This window comes from Pan troglodytes, chromosome 12 (genome assembly GCF_028858775.2).
Source record: "Pan troglodytes isolate AG18354 chromosome 12, NHGRI_mPanTro3-v2.0_pri, whole genome shotgun sequence".
NCBI lineage: Eukaryota > Metazoa > Chordata > Mammalia > Primates > Hominidae > Pan > Pan troglodytes.
In genome coordinates, this window is record NC_072410.2 from 88192348 (window position 1) to 88212397 (window position 20050).

Here is a 20050-nt window from a genome sequence, read left to right on the forward strand (position 1 = left end):
ACTTCTCCCATTATTTTTTCCCAAAAAGAACACAGCTCAACCCACTTGATATTAACAGATAGTATAGAGATAACAGGTGTGCAGCGATTTTTTACAAGATAGTGAGCTATATTACATGACCCCTCCACCCACAGTATCAATTACAATAATACTAAAGAAATATAAATATTATAAATCCTTATTAAAAATAAATGAGGCATTTTGTTAATTTCTGCACAGCAGGTGCAAATAGGAAACAGAACAGAGGAGACTGCTATATAGATTCAGAAGACCAGAAGGAAAAATAAGCCCAACAGAGCTCTTGAATTGCTCCAGATCTGGGAAAGCAAAGAGGACAAAATCAATGAGATGAGGCCAAATAAGGCTGAAAGCAAGCAATTTATAAAGTTCACTTTGTTTTTCCCTTTTACTACGAGAAAGAAAGGAATGCAGTCAGCAAACCTGGGCAAAAAAAAATTGTCAAAGAAATTGAGGTTCAAATATGAGTCATATTAAAGAATACGTGATTTAGAAAATTGTTGGAAGGCAAGAAAAATTCATAAATCTCCTTTCCTTTTATGCCAATGGATCATGAAAATAAGAATAATGGGATTTTGAAAGAATTAAACAGTACCACAAAGGTAACAGAAGATACAGGAAAATATGTTTTGGGCTTTAAGGTAAGAAAGACAATCCTAAAACTAAAACAAAGTGAAGGTAAAGTTGTTAATTAAAGTAGATTAGAACTGAGAGAAAAGCCTTGAAATGGAGAAAGAACATGGAGACGTTAGGCAGTAAGTGGGAGCTTAGCTGAAAATATTTGCAAAACTCATGAAGCAAGGAATTAATATTCAAAATTGTCTTGGAGCGCCTAAAAAAATAATGTAAATAGCCAATTAAAATAAGAGGAAAGAATATAAACAGGCAACTTGTGAAAGATGAGTATTGAAAATGTTTCCAGTTTTCCCTAGTGCAAACACTGTTGCAGTAAATAGCCTCAAACTCAAGTCTGTGATCACATGCACCAGTTCCTATCTTTAGAATACAATGCGGTGGAACACTGGATAGGAGGCTGGGCACAAATTGCCCTCCAATGTGCATTTGCTAATTTCCACTCTTTACAAAACTGCATGTGAGTGTTCATTTTCCTGCATTCCAATATTATTAAGGTTTTATATTTTCCAGTCTCATGGTTGAAAATGAGATTTCACTGATAGATTTCACAGTTTCTTGATTAGTCGTTGTGCTTAGAATAGTTCCTATGTTGATTGGACAACTGTATTTCCTCTTCTAAGAATTTTTGTCCTACTGGGTTATATGCTGCACAGATCTATCTTGTCAATTTGTTACAGTATTCTATAATTTATTCTTAGCGTTTTTTTCATTCCTTGTTCGAAGAGGAATGGCTACTTATGGCTTATAAGAATGGCCATCTACTGCTTATAATCAATCAACAGAGAGCAACACATACATATCACCTAGAAAAATTGAGCTAATCACCAGAGTAACTCCAAAGACAAACGATTAAGAGTGGCTGCCTCAGGAATATGAAAGGTTAGGGCAAAGTATGGCTCATTTTTATTATAAAACCCATTGGATTATTGGATTTTTAAAAAATTATGTATATGCATTACTTTAGATTTATAAACTTGTCAATTAGGATAAAGAGCAGTCTTTAATACTTGACAAATCTAGGATATAAATTCTATTACCCGTAAGAAATTAACACCATATAAACCTCAATTTTCTCATAAGTAAACTAAGAATGATAATGCCCACCTCATAGCTGTGTTCTGTGTAAAATGTCTAGCCAATTTTAGCTTATGTCCTCTTCCGTCTCCTTTTAGTAACTTTATCTTTTTCCTTCTGTTACATTGCTATTAAAATTATTAAATCAAGGAATGAATCAACACATTTATTCATGACCTACTATGTAATAGTCAATAATGATAAATACTATGTGCAATTTCCCATCAAGGATATTACAGTTTGGAGATAAATGACATTGCTACCTTGTAGATTAAATCCAGCACTTTGAACCAACAGTAAGAGAATTGCCACAAGAAAGATTATTATGCCTATATTTTTTAATCACTACAACTTACAGAAACTTGTGTTCAACTTTAGTGGTGATGTTGAGATGAATACGTCATGGCACATGTGATCAAAGCATTCACATTTCAGCCGAAAAGAGACAAGGCAGATTTTGAAAGTAAAGGGACACTTTGAGAAAAGGACATGCTAAGGGAAAGGAAAAGAGAGATCAATTACCTGTCTATAGAAATCTTAAAATTGTAATAACAAAGTAATATTTGGGCAGGGCCTATATAGATATGAAGACTTTTGTTAGATAAAAACACAAGAGAAGCAAAAATTCTAAAGGGAGCAGAGGCCTGAAACGCTTACTAACAACATGTGTGGAAAATGGAGAAAATTCCTGTGTTGAACAAATAGGAAGCAGTACTTGGTGATAATACTGAAGAAGGTATTATCACCAACTGCCTGCAGCATGATAATTCTTGCAGCTGCACTGGAGCACTTGCATATGAACACCTGCCACTTATGTCTATGGGTGCCTCTTCTCCAGTCCATAGGTGAACAGTAGTTTTCTTACCATATGACCCAGTTAGAATTACCATCAATGTAGTCCTTTTCCTCTCCCCTACACTCTGCCAAGTGGTGGACATGCAACCCAAACTAGGCCAATCACTTTGTCACCTAAGAATTTGAGTCTTGATCAAGGAAGTGCATGCACCAAATGGCTGTTGGAGTTGAGTCAGTCATTTATAGCATCATCATGCAAGTTTCACGAGTCCTCTACTAGAAGTTGTCCACTTTCTCCTTTCTCCTCCTTCCCAAGGCCCTGTTTCTCTTTTACTTTAGTGAGCTCCTAAATATCCCGCCAATAAATTGTGTGTGTGTGTGTGTGTGTGTGTGTGTGCGCGGGGCGGGTGTGTGAGTGTGTGTAGTTTTGCTTTTTTTTTATTTTGTTTTGCTTAGCTTATACCAAGTCAGCATCTGCTGACTAAAGCAAAAACCTCTACCTGATGAACTTAATGGGTTTCTATATAATTTGCAAACAGTTAGGAAAAAAATTTATTGAAGAGTCATATGATAAAGATGAAATTTAGGAAAATTTGGAGCATCATGGAATTACAGTCAGAGTACAGGCAAGAGGAGGTGTACTATTATCTGGAATTAAGATTTAAAAGAAGTAGATAGATGTAAAAGAAGTAGATGGATGTAACAAAAGTGATACAGTTTGGTGGAATGAGCACCAGATCTTGTAGTTAAAAAAGAAAAACAATGGGTTTAAATCTCAGGCTCTTTCCAGTTTCTGACTTGCTTAGGTAAGTTACTAATACATACTAGACCCTTATTTCAATATTTTCCTAATGTGGACAGTAGTAACCCACTCATTGTCATATTTTGAGTATAAAAATAATACATGGGCTGGACATGGTGGCTCACACCTGTAATCCCAGCAGTTTGGGAGGCCAGCACAGGAGGATCACTGAGCACAGGAGTTTGAGACTAGCTTGAGCAGAATAGTGAGATCCCATTGCTACAATTTTTTTTAAATAGCCAGGTGTGGTGGCACATGCCTGTAGTACCAGCTACTTGGGAGGCTGAGGTGAAAAGATTACATGAACCCAGGAGTTTGAGGCTGCAGTAAGCTATGATTGCACCATTGCACACAGCCTGGGCAACAAAGTGAGACTCCACCTCTAAATATATATATATATATATATATATATATATATATATATATATATGTATATATATATGTATTTATATATATACACACACACACATATATACACAAACACACACACATATATTTATTATATATAACATAATACAAAGTGCTAAATATAATCTGTCATATACAGTAAGTGTTTAGCACTAATATGAATTAGTTTATAAATTCAGTAAGACCTGGCAAGTGACTGAATCTTACATGCAAGCTAAAAGGCAAAGTCAACATTGACCCCAAATTTTGAATATGGGAGATACAGTAAATGATAACATTTGGACAAAGAAAAGTAGTTGGCTTGGAAATGGCTGGATGCTATGGTCTGAATGTTCATGTTCCTCTAAAATTCATACATTAAAATCTCCAATGTGTTGGTATTAAGAGGTAGGGCCTTTGGGAAATAACTAGACATGAGGTTAGAGAGTGGTGAACGGGATTAGTGACTTTATAAAAGAGGTCTGAGGGAGCTTGTTTGTTCCTTATGCCACATGAGAACACATAGAAGGTGACATTTATGAGGAACAGGCCCTCACCAGACACCTAATCTGCTGGCATCTTGATCTTGGACTTCCCAGCCTCCAGAACTATGAGCAGTAAATTTCTGTTGTTTATAAATTACTCAGTCTAAGGTCTTGGACTTCCCAGGCTCCAGAACTATGAGCAGTAAATTTCTGTTGTTTATAAATTACTCAGTCTAAGGTATTTTGTCATATCAGCCCAAGCATACTAAGACAGTGGATGAGAAACTAAAATAATTAAAATAAAACTAATTTTTTTTTTTTGAGACGGAGTCTTGCTCTGTCACCAGGCTAGAGTGCCTTGGCTCCATCTCAGCTCACTGCAACCTCTGCCTCCCAGGTTCAAGCGATTCTCAAGCCTCAGCCTCCCAAGTAGCAGGGACTACAGGCACGCACCACCATGCCCAGCTAATTTTTTTGTATTTTTAGTAGAGACGGGGTTTCACTGTGTTAGCCAGGATGGTCTCAATCTCCTGACCTCATGATCTGCCTGCCTCTGCCTCCCAAAGTGCTGGGATCACAGGCATGAGCCACCATGCCTGGCCAAAACCTAAATTTTTTGACATGTAGATTTTAAAATTATTTTCTCAAAATGTAAGAGAAAACTGAGGCATTTATAGTGAACTTCCGAGTCACCTTTATACTGTAGAAAACTGAAAGATGTGGTAACCAACTGAGTGACTACAGAAAAAGAAAATATAGGCAGGGCGCGGTGGCTCACACCTGTAATCCCAGCACTTTGGGAGGCCGAGGCAGGTGGAGACCATCCTGGCTAACATGGTGAAACCCCGTCTCTACTAAAAATATAAAAAATTAGCCGCGCGTGGTGGCGGGAGTCTGTAGTCCCAGCTACTTGGGAGGCTGAGGCAGGAGAATGGCATGAACCTGGGAGGCGGAGCTTGCAGTGAGCCGAGATTGCGCCACTCACTGCACTCCAGCCTGGGCGACAGAGCGAGACTCTGTCTCAAAAAAAAAAAAAAGTAGAAAAAGAGAACATATTAATGATGAACTCTAACGTGTTTATATAAAGGGTCAATGAGAAAGAAGAGTCAATGAAGGAGATAGAAGACGCAGTCAGGAGTAAAAGGGAGTAAACTTCACGACATCACAGAAGCCAGAGAAGACACGTCCAGAGAGTTTTCTTACTCCATTGTTTCACGTGCGTAAGGTGCTACAGAAAGGATAAGTATGGAGAGTGAAAGGAATCAATTACATTTTCTCATTAGTGAGTATTTTCAGAGATTTATTTCAGCAAAATCATGAAAGTAGAACTATGTGCAAAGAAGTGTAAGAATAATGCATCATTTATGTTTCAGAATCGTTCTTATTCATGTTTCAGATGTTTAGGAAGTGGCATAAGATACAGTAAAAGAAAAAAAAAAAAGGAAAACAAAGAGGAGTTGCCCACAAATGAAATAATCAGTACCGGAATAATTATAAGTTATTTGAGAATATAACAGCAATTATAGAGTTTAACTTAGTCGTGCAAATTAATATAGTTTAATATAGTCATGCAAATCAATGTGTGAGCATATTGTACAAAAGGCATTTAAAAGCTAGAAGCCACATAGTCCAAAGGCCCACACTGTGATTCCACGACATCTCTGTAAATGGTCCCAAGGCAGGTTCACAATATTCTTTACAATAAAAACATCTTAGAAATAAACCTGAAATAAGCCACAAAGACACAGTCTTTAACATTTGCATTATTCGACATTGATAAACATTGGGATTTAAAGATATATTTTGACAGAATTACCAAGACAGTTAATTTTCCCATGTCAGCTTTCTCTAGTAATAAACTCATTTATTCTTCCAAAAGGGCCATCGATCTCTCTCTTCTCATCATGATAGCTTATTTTTTTTCCATTTTTAAGCTGTTTGCATACAATCATGATAATATTTAATGATGAAAGTCATTTCCTCAGACTCATCTTTAATAATGCACTTTATATTTAGCTCATGGTAATCTCTCAAATAAGCTAAAGAGTAAGGAAGAACACATTAGCAATTATTTGTTCTGAACCCTGGGAAAACAATGCCATGAGCTCTTGCTCAGGACTTCTTTCCATTCTTGCTTGGAGAGCTTGAGTCAAGTCTTGGCATTAGGGAAGATGATCTCTGGTTGACTTCCATGTCTCTCTATAGATAACCATGGACCCAATCCACAATTTGTATTGTATTACATGTATACTTGTATTGTTTCCTCTGACAAATGTTCAAAAGAGAAAAGACAGCTAAACCCCAGCAATGCAATTATTAACAACACCTAGAACACTCTCAATCTCCACTCTAGTCACGTCCAATTATTCTCATGAGCAGTTACTATTTTTTTTTTTCTGAAAGAAAAGTGGGTGCTGGATCTTTGGATATACTGTAGTGAATACTGTGAGATTTCCTAGAGAAAACCATTAATTGTTTTAGGTAAGACTCCAAGTTAAGAGTTTCTAGTGGCATTTTTTCTTTTCTTTTCTTTTTTATGGCTACATCCTAATACTTTTGTAAAATCTAAGTTATCTACAAAAATTTGATGATAAAGTTTAGCACTAATATCAGGTTTATGCTATCAAAACACAGGACATAATAGGTGATTCAATTCAAATATAAATACAAGTTTTTTATTCTATCTCTGGGTACTTTAATAAAATGCTTGTATTAATAATATTCAACAAAATCAGATTAACAGGAATATCTGATTTGTTAAATGTCATTTGGTTGGTAACTTTTTTTTATTCATTTACTCATTCACTTAGCTAATATTTGCATTTAAGATACTCTAGATATCTGAGAGGCATACAGAAGAGGTATGTGTGGCTCTGCTTAAAGGTTATATGGTCAGGAAAAGTCTGACAGAGGGGAGGCTTATTAAACGGGGTTCTGAAGAAGAAAAAAACTGCATCTCCTTTTACGTCAGTAATGCAATTTCTTACCTTATCATTGGCTGTACCTCCTAAATTTTGGTGGAAATAATTTAACAATAACAATAACAAAAATAATAAAGGCTAATTCATCCTTAACATTTGTATGCCAGTGTGTGATTTGGTCACTCTGGTCTAATGAACTAAAAAGTTTTGTAGTAAAGTTTTTTTTATAAACAACATTTTTGCACACATTACATTGTCAAAGGATCTCGACTATGAATTCCACCAGCTTGTGGTTATATCATCCTTTCTGTTCATCAGATATGGTGACTCCCCAAAGAAACTATGATTATATGTGTTTAACCTTAAGCCCAGACAATTATCTTTTGATTCAGAAAAGCTTTTAGAACTTGGAAATGTGGAATTAAGAGCTCCTGAGATTCTCCATGCCCTTCCCTATCCCTGCTTGCCTACCTTTCTCTTTCTGTTTCTGTTTCGTTTTTAAGAGGATTAAAAAAATAAGTATTCACTAAGCATACAATGAAAAGAGATAAAAAGGGAGGAGAAAGAGTTTGGAAGGTGGAGGTATCTAAGGCAGGTGTCAGCACTGGACAACCAAAGAAGTGATCTTTGTGGGAGGAGCATGATTCACACGTCTGTCAGTTTCGTTCCCCATGGTAGCATTTTAAAAATGAGATTTACCTATGGGCCATCCTCTTGGCCAGCTTCTGTGGTCTGTGAGTTGGCCTCGCTCACCAGTCTCTATTCTCTGTGCAATCAGATGATGGTAGGCCTTGGGAATAGATTTTCAAAGTCTGAACTCTGGGCACACCTAGACTAGGTAGTATGGCCCCTTTGTTCCAACTTTTAGAAATACCCTTGTAGTCAGTTTTCATCCACGGGGAGCAAATGCTGTGCTGGTGGGGAAACATAGTTGAAGAAGTTGCAAGGAAACCATAGTATGCCATGCTCCTGACACATAGGTAGGAGTTCGCACCTTGCATTGCTAATGTGATATTTTCTTCCAGGAAACTGGGAGTAGACATGATACTTTTCTTTGAATTTTTTATATTATTTCAATTTCTATGGCTCTTGATTTGTTTTCTTAATCCAAACATATAATATAGACACATCCATGGTCTTTAAAAAACAATTAATTAAGGAGAACTTAGGAAAAACAACTTTATTGATTCAAATTGTTGTTGTTGTTGTTGTTGTTTTTCTTTTCTTTTTTTTTTTTTTTTTTTTTTGACAGAGTGTTGCTCTGTCACCATGCTGGAGTGCAGTGGTGCGATGTCGGCTCACTGCAACCTCTGCCTCCCGGGTTCAAGCGATTCTCCCACCTCAGCCTCCCAAGTAGCTGGCATTACAGTTTTAAACTTAGGAAACGCCTGTTTAGAAACATCTCAGCATGAGGGATCGTAAGCCACAGTCCAGATACATCAGGAGTAGAGAAATGGGTTGTAGGTGTAAGACTTCTTTTTTTTTTCTTTAATTTTAGCATTTTATTTATTTATTTTTATTTTATTATTATTATACTTTAAGTTTTAGGGTACATGTGCACAATGTGCAGGTTTGTTACAGACCTACACATGTGCCATGTTGGTGTCCTGCACCCATTAACTCATCATTTAGCATTAGGTATATCTCCTAATGCTGTCCCTCCCCACTGCCCCCACCCCACAACAGTCCCCGGAGTGTGATGTTCCCCTTCCTATGTCCATGTGTTCTCATTGTTCAATTCCCACCTATGAGTGAGAACATGCAGTGTTTGGTTTTTTGTCCTTGTGATAGTTTGCTGAGAATGATGATTTCCAGTTTCATCCATGTCCCTACAAAGGACATGAACTCATCATTTTTTATGGCTGCATAGTATTCCATGGTGTATATGTGCCACATTTTTCTTAATCCAGTCTATCATTGTTGGACATTTGGCTTGGTTCCTAGTCTTTGCTATTGTGAATAGTGCCGCAATAAACATACATGTGCATGTGTCTTTATAACAGCATGATTTATAGTCCTTTGGGTATATACCCAGTAATGGGATGGCTGGGTCAAATGGTATTTCTAGTTCTAGATCCCTGAAGAATGGCCACACTGACTTCCACAATGGGTGAACTAGTTTACAGTCCCACCAACAGTGTAGAAGTGTTCCTATTTCTCCACATCCTCTCCAGCACCTGCTGTTTCCTGACTTTTTAATGATCACCATTCTAACTGGTGTGAGATGGTATCTCATTGTGGTTTTGATTTGCATTTCTCTGATGGCCAGTGATGATGAGCATTTTTTCATGTGTCTCTTGGCTGCATAAATGTCTTCTTTTGATAAGTATCTGTTCATATCCTTCGCCCACTTGTTGATGGGATTGTTTTTTTCTTGTAAATTTGTTTGAGTTCATTGTAGATTCTGGATATTAGCTCTTTGTCAGATGAGTAGGTTGCGAAAATTTTCTCCCATTTTATAGGTTGCCCGTTCACTCTGATGGTAGTTTCTTTTGCTGTGCAGAAGCTCTTTAGTTTAATGAGATCCCATTTGTCAATTTTGGCTTTTGTTGCCATTGCTTTTGGTGTTTTAGACATGAAGTCCTTGCCCATGCCTATGTCCTGAATGGTATTGCCTAGGTTTTCTTCTAGGGTTTTTATGGTTTTAGGTGTAACATGTAACTCTTTAATCCATCTTGAATTGATTTTTGTATAAGGTGTAAGGAAGGGATCCAGTTTCAGCTTTCTACATATGGCTAGCCAGTTTTCCCAGCACCATTTATTAAATAGGGAATCCTTTCCCCATTTCTTGTTTTTGTCAGGTTTGTCAAAGATCAGATAGTTGTACATAAGCAGCATTATTTCTGAGGCCTCTGTTCTGTTCCATTGATCTATATCTCTGTTTTGGTACCAGTACCATGCTGTTTTGGTTACTGTAGCCTTGCAGTATAGTTTGAAGTCAGGTAGTGTGATGCCTCCAGCTTTGTTCTTTTGGCTTAGGATTGACTTGGCAATACAGGCTCTTTTTTGGTTCCATATGAACTTTAAAGTAGTTTTTTTCAATTCTGTGAAGAAAGTCATTGGTAGCTTGATGGGGATGGCATTGAATCTATAAATGACCTTGGACAGTATGGCCATTTTCACAGTATTTATTCTTCCAACCCATGAGCATGCAATGTTCTTCCATTTGTTTGTATCCTCTTTTATTTCATTGAGCAGTGGTTTGTAGTTCTCCTTGAAGAGGTCCTTCACATCCCTTGTAAGCTGGATTCCTTGGTATTTTATTCTCTTTGAAGCAATTGTGAATGGGAATTCACTCATGATTTGGCTCTCTCTTTGTCTGTTATTGGTGTATAAGAATGCTTGTGATTTTTGTACATTGATTTTGTATCCTGAGACTTTGCTGAAGTTGCCTATCAGCTTAAGGAGATTTTGGGCTGAGACAATGGGGTTTTCTAGATATACAATCATGTCATCTGCAAACAGGGACAATTTGACTTCCTCTTTTCCTAATTGAATACCCTTTATTTCCTTCTCCTGCCTGATTGCCCTGGCCAGAACTTCCAACACTATGTTGAATAGGAGTGGTGAGAGAGGGCATCCCTGTCTTGTGCCAGTTTTCAAAGGGAATGCTTCCAGTTTTTGCCCGTTCAGTATGATATTGGCTGTGTGTTTGTCATAGATAGCAATTATTATTTTGAGATATGTACCATCAATACCTAATGTATTCAGAGTTTTTAGCATGAAGCGTTGTTGAATTTTGTCAAAGGCCTTTTCTGCATCTATTGAGATAATCATATGGTTTTTGTCTTTGGTTCTGTTTATCTGCTGGTTTACGTTTATTGATTTGCGTATGTTGAACCATCCTTGCATCCCAGGGATGAAGCCCACTTGATCATGGTGGATAAGCTTTTTGATGTGCTGCTGGATTCAGTTTGCCAGTATTTTATTGAGGATTTTTGCATCAATGTTCATCAAGGATATTAGTCTAAAATTCTCTTTTTTGGTTGTGTCTCTGCCAGGCTTTGCTATCAAGATGATGCTGGCCTCATAAAATGAGTCAGGGAGGATTCCCTCTTTTTCTGTTGATTGGAATAGTTTCAGAAGGAATGGTCCCAGCTCCTCTATGTACCTCTGGTAGAATTCGGCTGTGAATCCATCTGGTCCTAGACTTTTTTTGGTTGGTAAGCTATTGATTATTGCCACAATTTCAGAGCCTGTTATTGGTCTATTCAGAGATTCAACTTCTTCCTGGTTTAGTCTTGGGAGGGTGTATGTGTTGAGGAATTTATCCATTTCTTCTAGCTTTTCTAGTTTATTTGCGTAGAGGTGTTTGTAGTATTCTCTGATGGTAGTTTGTATTTCTGTGGGATCAGTGGTGATATCCCCTTTATCATTTTTTATTGCGTATATTGGATTCTTCTCTCTTTTCTTCTTTGTTAGTCTTGCTAGCGGTCTATCAATTTTGTTGATCTTTTCAAAATACCAGCTCCTGGATTCATTAATTTTTTGAAGGGTTTTTTGTGTCTCTATTTCCTTCAGTTCTGCTCTGATTTTAGTTATTTCTTGCCTTCTGCCAGCTTTTGAATGTGTTTGCTCTTGCTTTTCTAGTTCTTTTAATTGTGATATTAGGGTGTCAATTTTGGATCTTTCCTGCTTTCTCTTGTGGGCATTTAGTGCTATAAATTTCCCTCTACACACTGCTTTGAATGTGTCCCAGAGATTCTGGTATGTTGTGTCTTTGTTCTCATTGGTTTCAAAGAACATCTTTATTTCTGCCTTCATTTTGTTATGTACCCAGTAGTCATTCAGGAGCAGGTTGTTCAGTTTCCATGTAGTTGAGTGGTTTTGAGTGAGTTTCTTAATCCTGAGTTCTAGTTTGATTGCACTGTGGTCTGAGAGACAGTTTGTTATAATTTCTGTTCTTTTACATTTGCTGAGGAGTGCTTTACTTCCAACTATGTGGTCAATTTTGGAGTAGGTGTGGTGTGCTGAAAAAAATGTATATTCTGTTGATTTGGAGTGGACAGTTCTGTAGATGTCTATTAGGTCTGCTTGGTGCAAAGCTGAGTTCAATTCTTGGGTATCCTTGTTAACTTTCTGTCTCGTTGATCTGTCTAATGTTGACAGTGGGGTGTTAAGGTCTCCCATTATTATTTTCTGGGAGTCTAAGTCTCTTTGTAGGTCACTCAGGACTTGCTTTATGAATGTGGGTGCTCCTGTATTGGGTGCATATATATTTAGGATAGTTAGCTCTTCTTGTTGAATTGATCCCTTTACCATTATGTAATGGCCTTCTTTGTCTCTTTTGTTCTTTGTTGGTTTAAAGTCTGTTTTATCAGAGACTAGGATTGCAACCCCTGCCTTTTTTTGTTTTCCATTTGCTTGGTAGATCTTCCTCCATCCCTTTATTTTGAGCCTATGTGTGTCTCTGCACGTGAGATGGGTTTCCTGAATATAGCACACTGATGGGTCTTGACTCTTCATCCAATTTGCCAGTCTGTGTCTTTTAATTGGAGCATTTAGTCCATTTACATTTAATGTTAATATTGTTGTGTGTGAATTTGATCCTGTTATTATGATGTTAGCTGGTTATTTTGCTCATTAGTTGATGCAGTTTCTTCCTAGCCTCAATGGTCTTTACAATTGGCATGTTTTTGCAGTGGCTGGTACCAGTTGTTCCTTTCCATGTTTAGTGCTTCCTTCAGGAGCTCTTTTAGGGCAGGCCTGATGGTGACAAAATCTCTCAGCATTTGCTTGTCTGTAAAGGATTTTATTTCTCCTTCACTTATGAAGCTTAGTTTGGCTGGATATGAAATTTTGGGTTGAAAATTCTTTTCTTTAAGAATGTTGAATATTGGCCCCCACTCTCTTCTGGCTTGTAGAGCTTCTGCCGAGAGATCAGCTGTTAGTCTGATGGGCTTCCCTTGCGGGTAACCCAACCTTTCTCTCTGGCTGCCCTTAACATTTTTTCCTTCATTTCAACTTTGGTGAATCTGACAATTATGTGTCTTGGAGTTGCTCTTCTCAAGGAGTATCTTTGTGGCATTCTCTGTATTTCCTGAATCTGAATGTTGGCCTGTCTTGCTAGATTGGGGAAGTTCTCCTAGATAATATCCTGCAGAGTGTTTTCCAACTTGGTTCCATTCTCTCTGTCACTTTCAGGTACACCAATCAGACATAGATTTGGTCTTTTCACATAGTCCCATATTTCTTGGAGACTTTGTTCATTTCTTTTTATTCTTTTTTTTCTAAACTTTCCTTCTCGCTTCATTTCATTCATTTCATCTTCCATCACTGATACCCTTTCTTCCAGTTGATCACATTGGCTCCTGAGGCTTCTGCATTCTTCACGTAGTTCCCGAGCCTTGGCTTTCAGCTCCATCAGCTCCTTTAAGCACTTCTCTGCATTGATTATTCTAGTTATACATTCATCTAATTTTTTTTCAAAGTTTTTAACTTCTTTGCTGTTGGTTTGAATTTCCTCCTGTAGCTTGGAGTAGTTTGATTGTCTGAAGCCTTCTTCTCTCACCTCGTCAAAGTCATTCTCCGTCCAGCTTTGTTCCACTGCTTGTGAGGAACTGCCTTCCTTTGGAGGAGGAGAGGTGCTCTGCTTTTTAGAATTTCCAGTTTTTCTGCTCTGTTTTTTCCCCATCTTTGTGGTTTTATCTACTTTTGGTCTTTGATGATGGTGTGATGTATAGATGGGTTTTTGGTGTGGATGTCCTTTCTGTTTGTTAGTTTTCCTTCTAACAGACAGGACCCTCAGCTGCAGGTCTGTTGGAGTTTGCTAGAGGTCCACTCCAGACCCTGTTTGCCTGGGTATCAGCAGCAGTGGCTGCAGAACAGCGGTGGCAGTAAAACAGTGGATTTTCGTGAACTGCAAATGCTGCTGCCTGATCGTTCCTCTGGAAGTTTTGTCTCAGAGGAGTACCCGGCCATGTGAGGTATCAGTCTGCTCCTACTGGGGGGTGCCTCCCAGTTAGGCTGCTCAGGGGTCAGGGACCCACTTGAGGAGGCAGTCTGCCTGTTCTCAGATCTTCAGCTGCATGCTGGGAGAACCACTACTCTCTTTAAAGCTATCAGACAGGGATGTTTAAGTCTGCGGAGGTTACTGCTGTCTTTTTGTTTGTCTGTACCCTGCCCCCAGAGGTGGAGCCTACAGGAGCAGGCAGGCCTCCTTGAGCTGTGGTGGGCTCCACCCAGTTCCAGCTTCCTGGCTGCTTTGTTTACCTAAGCAAGCCTGGGCAATGGCAGGCGCCCCTCCCCCAGCCTGGCTGCCACCTTGCAGTTTGATCTCAGACTGCTGTGCTAGCGATCAGGAGACTTCGTGGGCATAGGACCCTCCCAGCCATGTGCAGGATATAATCTCCTGGTGTGCCGTTTTTTAAGCCCGTTGGAAAAGTGCAGTATTAGGGTGGAAGTGACCCAATTTTCCAGGTGCTGTCTGTCACCCCTTTCTTTGACTAGGAAAGGGAACTCCCTGACCCGGCTTCCCGAGTGAGGCAATGCCTTCCCCTGCTTCGGCTGTTGCATGGTGCTCCGCACCCACTGTCCTGCACCCACTGTCTGGCACTCCCTAGTGAGTTGAACCCAGTACCTCAGATGGAAATGCAGAAATCACCTGTCTTTTGTGTTGCTCATGCTGGGAGCTGTAGACCAGAGCTGTTCCTATTCGGCCATCTTGGCTCCACCCCCCAAGACTTTTCTTTCTATCTTTTGTTCCTACTGTGTGTTTCAGGGTTCTTGCCTGAAATAAATCTAAAGGCAGAAAAGGCATTAAGAATATATAACTCTACAAAATGGAATTCCTCATTTCAAGCATGCAAACCTTATTTCATCTTCACATGCATAGGAATGACAAAGAAAAATATTTATTTTCTGTAGGATATCAGAGAAAAAAAACCCTGTAATATCACAGAAAAAGATGTACTATGCTTTATATAGCTAAACAGTAACACCCAAAAGCTATAATTTCATAAAATATAGAGTAATGTTTATATCACTTATGATTTTTAAAGGACTAATTTCTGGTAATCTCTTAAAATTCCCAGAAAAGCAGGAAATGGTGGCATGCTACCACTTAGTCATCAAACAGTTACCATTAAGAACAAAGCAATAGGTTGGTAATTTTTTTGTTTCTTATTTTATCTAATGCACTGAGTCCTTAATCAATTCAGCAGAGTATATGTGGAATGTTGAACAATTTCATGTAGATGCTAATGCAGGATGAGATGCTCTCATGCCTCATACACAAATATCTCAAATTATAGGATGATGGCTTCCTAACTCCACACTTCAACATTTTCAAACTAGTTTGCAACCCAATGGTAAATCTAGAAATTAATTTGGTAGAATGGAGCCAAGGATTTTTTTTTTTATAAAACAGACAAAGTAAAATAGAAATTAGTACAGTGCCTCACATATAGAAAGGTAAATATAGTCTCCAAAAGCTTTTTGTTCTGTGTGTGTGTGGAGGGGGTGTAGGTGTATGCATGCGCGTGCGTGTGTGCTAAATCTTAATGTAAAATCTATATATTACTGTGGATCATTTCAAGGTCTGAAAGCTACTGCTTTGTACCACGTATTAGCGTTTCAGAAAGGAGAGGTAAATTGTTTAATATCTCAGAGGTATCATGGGGGAAGTAAGATTCTAATCCATATGATTCTATTCTGGAAGTTCAGAACCTGTATTGTTCCAAAAAAAGACATTCCTCTGATTCTCACAAAGAAACTTCATTATTATCACTGGGAAATCAAGATTTTTTCCAAATTCTTAAAAAATAAATAGGAAAGTAAGTCTTTAGAGAAGTGTTCATTGTATATATTTTAATTTTATTGCTTAATAAGATACATATATAATAACTCTAGTTACTTAATAATATGCACATAAATGATCTATGATAGATATACACATATACACATGTATATATACATACACACATATATATACAGCATTTATATACACAGCATATACACACACACACACACAGCAATTAAGCAGAAAGAAGAAGAAAGCACTATGGAGTAAATCAAGACTTTGATTCTAGTTATGATTCTGCTTTACCTGGAGCTAGCCTCTAAAGAGGTTGCTATAATAAGATATTCATTAATTATTTTCATATTATCATGTTATTCAATTGTTGTCTAAACTACATATTTTGCCTGGATATCTTAGTGCTTAGCATACTACGTGGTACATAGAATCTCAATACCTGTGTGGATAATTATTGGGTAAGCTTTCAGAATACCAAAAACAGATAAATTCAAAGTCAGTCTTCTTGCATATTATTAATTTGTATTGTTAAAGAATAATAGTCATGTTTTCAAAATAAAGGCTTCATGATATAGACCTCCTACTTTATTGGGCATGTTTCAGTCACATATGTCAGTGTGTGTGTGCTTGTGTGTGACTTTCTCTAACTATACAGAAAACATCTGACTCTATGCATTTCTATCATATTAGTTTCTAATATTATCTTATTCATAAAATTCATCCAAACCTCTTTGTCCATTGTTGTTCATTTATTTCTGTATATTATAGTCAGTCTGTTGAAACTTCAGAGAATCTCTTTATTACAGTGATAAACTTCTTAGTATCAATTATTTTAGAATTAAGAGAACCTGTGAAAATCATCATGTCTTATTTTTGACATTTTGGCTTTGGATTTGCTAGAAACTTGGCAAACGACAGTGAGAACTATGGGTAAGGTTTAAGGTTATTATAAAATTAGTGATTAGAAATTCCTTCATTTGAGTCTTGTTGAATGAACATGACTGTTTTTGTATTTTTGCTTACCCATTCTTAAGCCCTTTTCTGCAGCTTTTCATTCATCCACTTATGCTTCCAGAAACTTCTATTAAATATTCCTCCTTGAAAGGAACTGTCCTGATCAGTGGACTAATACAAATAATTAAGATTTTTTTTCTCATAGCTTATTGTCTAATTGACCAGAATATTGAGAGGTTTTTCACAATGAAAAAGACACAGATCTGCAAATAACAGTTCTAATTTTCCATTTCATAAAAGTGATGAATGACATTTATGCCTCACTGGAATGCTAGGATAAATCTGAAGGTGTCCTTCACCATTCTTTCTTTATTTTGAATGTGAGGACAATTTACAAAAGGCACTTTATTAACTATAATTATTGGATTTTTATTAAGAAACCGCTAAACAAAATGTAAAGTATATTATGAAGTACAAATAAAACAAAACTGAGTAAAAGACATAAGTAGAGTAAAATTAAGATCTATCTTATAGGAAAGATTTTATTATTATTTATGTGTAGTTCCCATCTATGACATGTTCACCTAGGAAAGAAGGTTCAAAGATTCATGTCATTTTATTATTACTTTCTAGCTATCACTTGATATCTAGGAAACTTAAAGACATTTACTTAATCTCATTCCATAATTTCATCCTCTCCTTCCACACATGTAGCTTCACAAAGCCAAGAAAAAGGGAAAACTAGTTGCTAAGCAACAACTAAGGTATTATGAATGGATCCAGGGAAGCAGCTCTTGAGTCAAGTAATTAATTAATAGATTTTAAAAACAAAGAAAGTACCCAGTAAGTCATATGTTTCAGGGAAAAGGTAGACAGCTAATTTTTTGCTTAAATATAGGATGATTTTGCTATACAGAGGTTTGTTTTATTAAAAATATTACAATACTTTTGCAAATAAAATCAACTCAAAGAATCGTTTGTCTTAAAAAAAATGTTTTGCAAACTGGGTAACAAAAAGTACCTTTCAAAATTATTTTAAATTTAGTCAAAGAGGAATAAGGAGAATAGAGAAAAAATTCAATGAACAATGTGGTTTACAAAGTTGTATGTATAAGTTGAAGATATGAATAAATATTAAAAATGTTGGCATCTCTGAAGGAGCACATTCTTGGATTTTTAAAACTCATAAAATAAAACTCAGATACACCTGAGTAAACTCTGCTTACCCATCAAGCATATGGCTAGAATTTTGGACATATTGGGTACACTTTCCTATATTAAGTCTTGAGCCTCATACATTCTAAATGTATAGCACTAAAATGAAATGACCCAAAAGGACACTCAGATTATTTGTTACCATCTGCTAGATCCACATCAATAGGATAAAGCAGGGGAAGAATTGAGAGAGGCTTGTTGACCTTTGACTCCAGGATGCCTATAGTAGATTTTGGAAGGTGGGAAATGCTACGGCGATAGAAATGGAGAGTACAGGAATTGGTAAGAGTGTGACAGAGTTGCTGGCACATTTTCATGTGGGGGTGTAAGTATATCAAGGGAGATAGTATAGGGGTCACTGGCTTTGGAAGTCAGAAAGATTTGGGTTCAAATCCTGGCACTATCACTCTCTAGTTTCATGTATTTGAGCAAATTACTTAGTTGTAACTTAAAATTTAGCTCTTTGGTGTGGTTATTTTATTGTTATATTGCTATTGATAGTATAGTTGAGATAACCAAAAATAATTAGAGAAAAACAAATCAGCAAGGTTAGTATTAGTGAAAGCAGTGCTGTCTCCAATTATGAAAGACAGAAGGATTTCTGCTCCTGAATGTAGTTGAATAGGAATTTGTCCATGTGTGTTTGAAGTCATGAAAGGGCAAAGGGATGGCAGAGATTGGTAGAAGGATATCTACGTAACAAGGAAATTCTGACAACTGTGGTAAAACATGCATCAACAAATTTGTTACCATTTATTTCACCAAAGAGAGAAATACAAATATCTGATCACACATTGCTTTAGGACTTATGAAACACATTGTTCTAAATATCAAGAATAAAAACATAGCTTCAGATAGGATTGTAAACATTTTGATGATATTTTGACTTCAATTACAATAGAAATCAGTCAAAACTCCCAGTACTCAAATCCTAAAACACCGTTAGAAATACTTAAGCATTCTTTCCTTCTGTATCCACACTGCAACTATATTCATACAGGCTTTTGAAGCTTATTTCTGGGACTTTAAAACATTGCTCTATATTTACTTTTAAGTATAAAAGTAAGACATAAATTCATTTTCCCTGTAAAATTCTAATAAAATTAGATGAAGAAAATATCTTCCATGACTTGTTTTCCATTGGTAACAACATGATCTGTAGGTGTAAGCACAGTTGGAAATCTGTTTGTTTGGGTGGGGAGGAAATGAATGCTATATTTTAAGTGTTACTGAGCAAACTGTTTTTTTAACTTCAAAAAACTGACATAAAATTGTATGCATTTATCATGTGCAACATACCGTTTTGCAGGATATATGCATTGCGGAATAGTTAAATCTAGCTAATTAACAAATACATTACATTACGTTGCATAATTAACATTTTTGTGGTGAGAACACTTACCATCCACTCTCTAAGCATTTTTCAGGACTACAATATATCATCATTAACTGTAGTCACCGTGATGTACAATACATTACAAAAACTTCTCCCTCTTATCTAGCTATAAATATGTATCTTTTGACCTACATTTCTCCACCTTTTATTTTCCATAACCACTCCAACATCTGGTAACCACCATTCTACTCTCCACTTCTGTGAGTTCAACTTTATTAGATTCCACATATAAGTGAGATCATTCAGTATTTATCTTCCTGTGTCTGGCTTATTTCACTTAGCAAGATGTCCTCCAAGTTCATCCATGTTGTTGCAAATGATAGAAGTTCCTTCTTTTTTATAGCTGAATAGTTTTATGCATATGTGCGATATTTTCTTCATACATTCATCCATTTATGGACACTTATGTTGATTCCATACCTTGGCTATTGTGAATAATGCTACAATAAACATGGGGGTGCAGATACCTCTCTCCCTTACATATTTATTTCACCTCCTTCGGATATATACTCAGTAATGGGATTGCTGAATTACATGGTAGATCTATTTTTAATTTTTTGTGGAACATCTAATACTATTTTCAGTAATGACTATACTAATATACCTTCCCAC

General features: G+C 36.8%; 1 long non-coding RNA gene across 5 annotated transcripts in view; it reads left to right on the top strand.

The window, feature by feature from the left end:
• The window catches only part of LOC104004936 (uncharacterized), a 171214-nt gene that overhangs the window by 87036 nt on the left and 64128 nt on the right, over positions 1 to 20050 (top strand). The gene's annotated exons all lie outside the window — the stretch shown is intronic.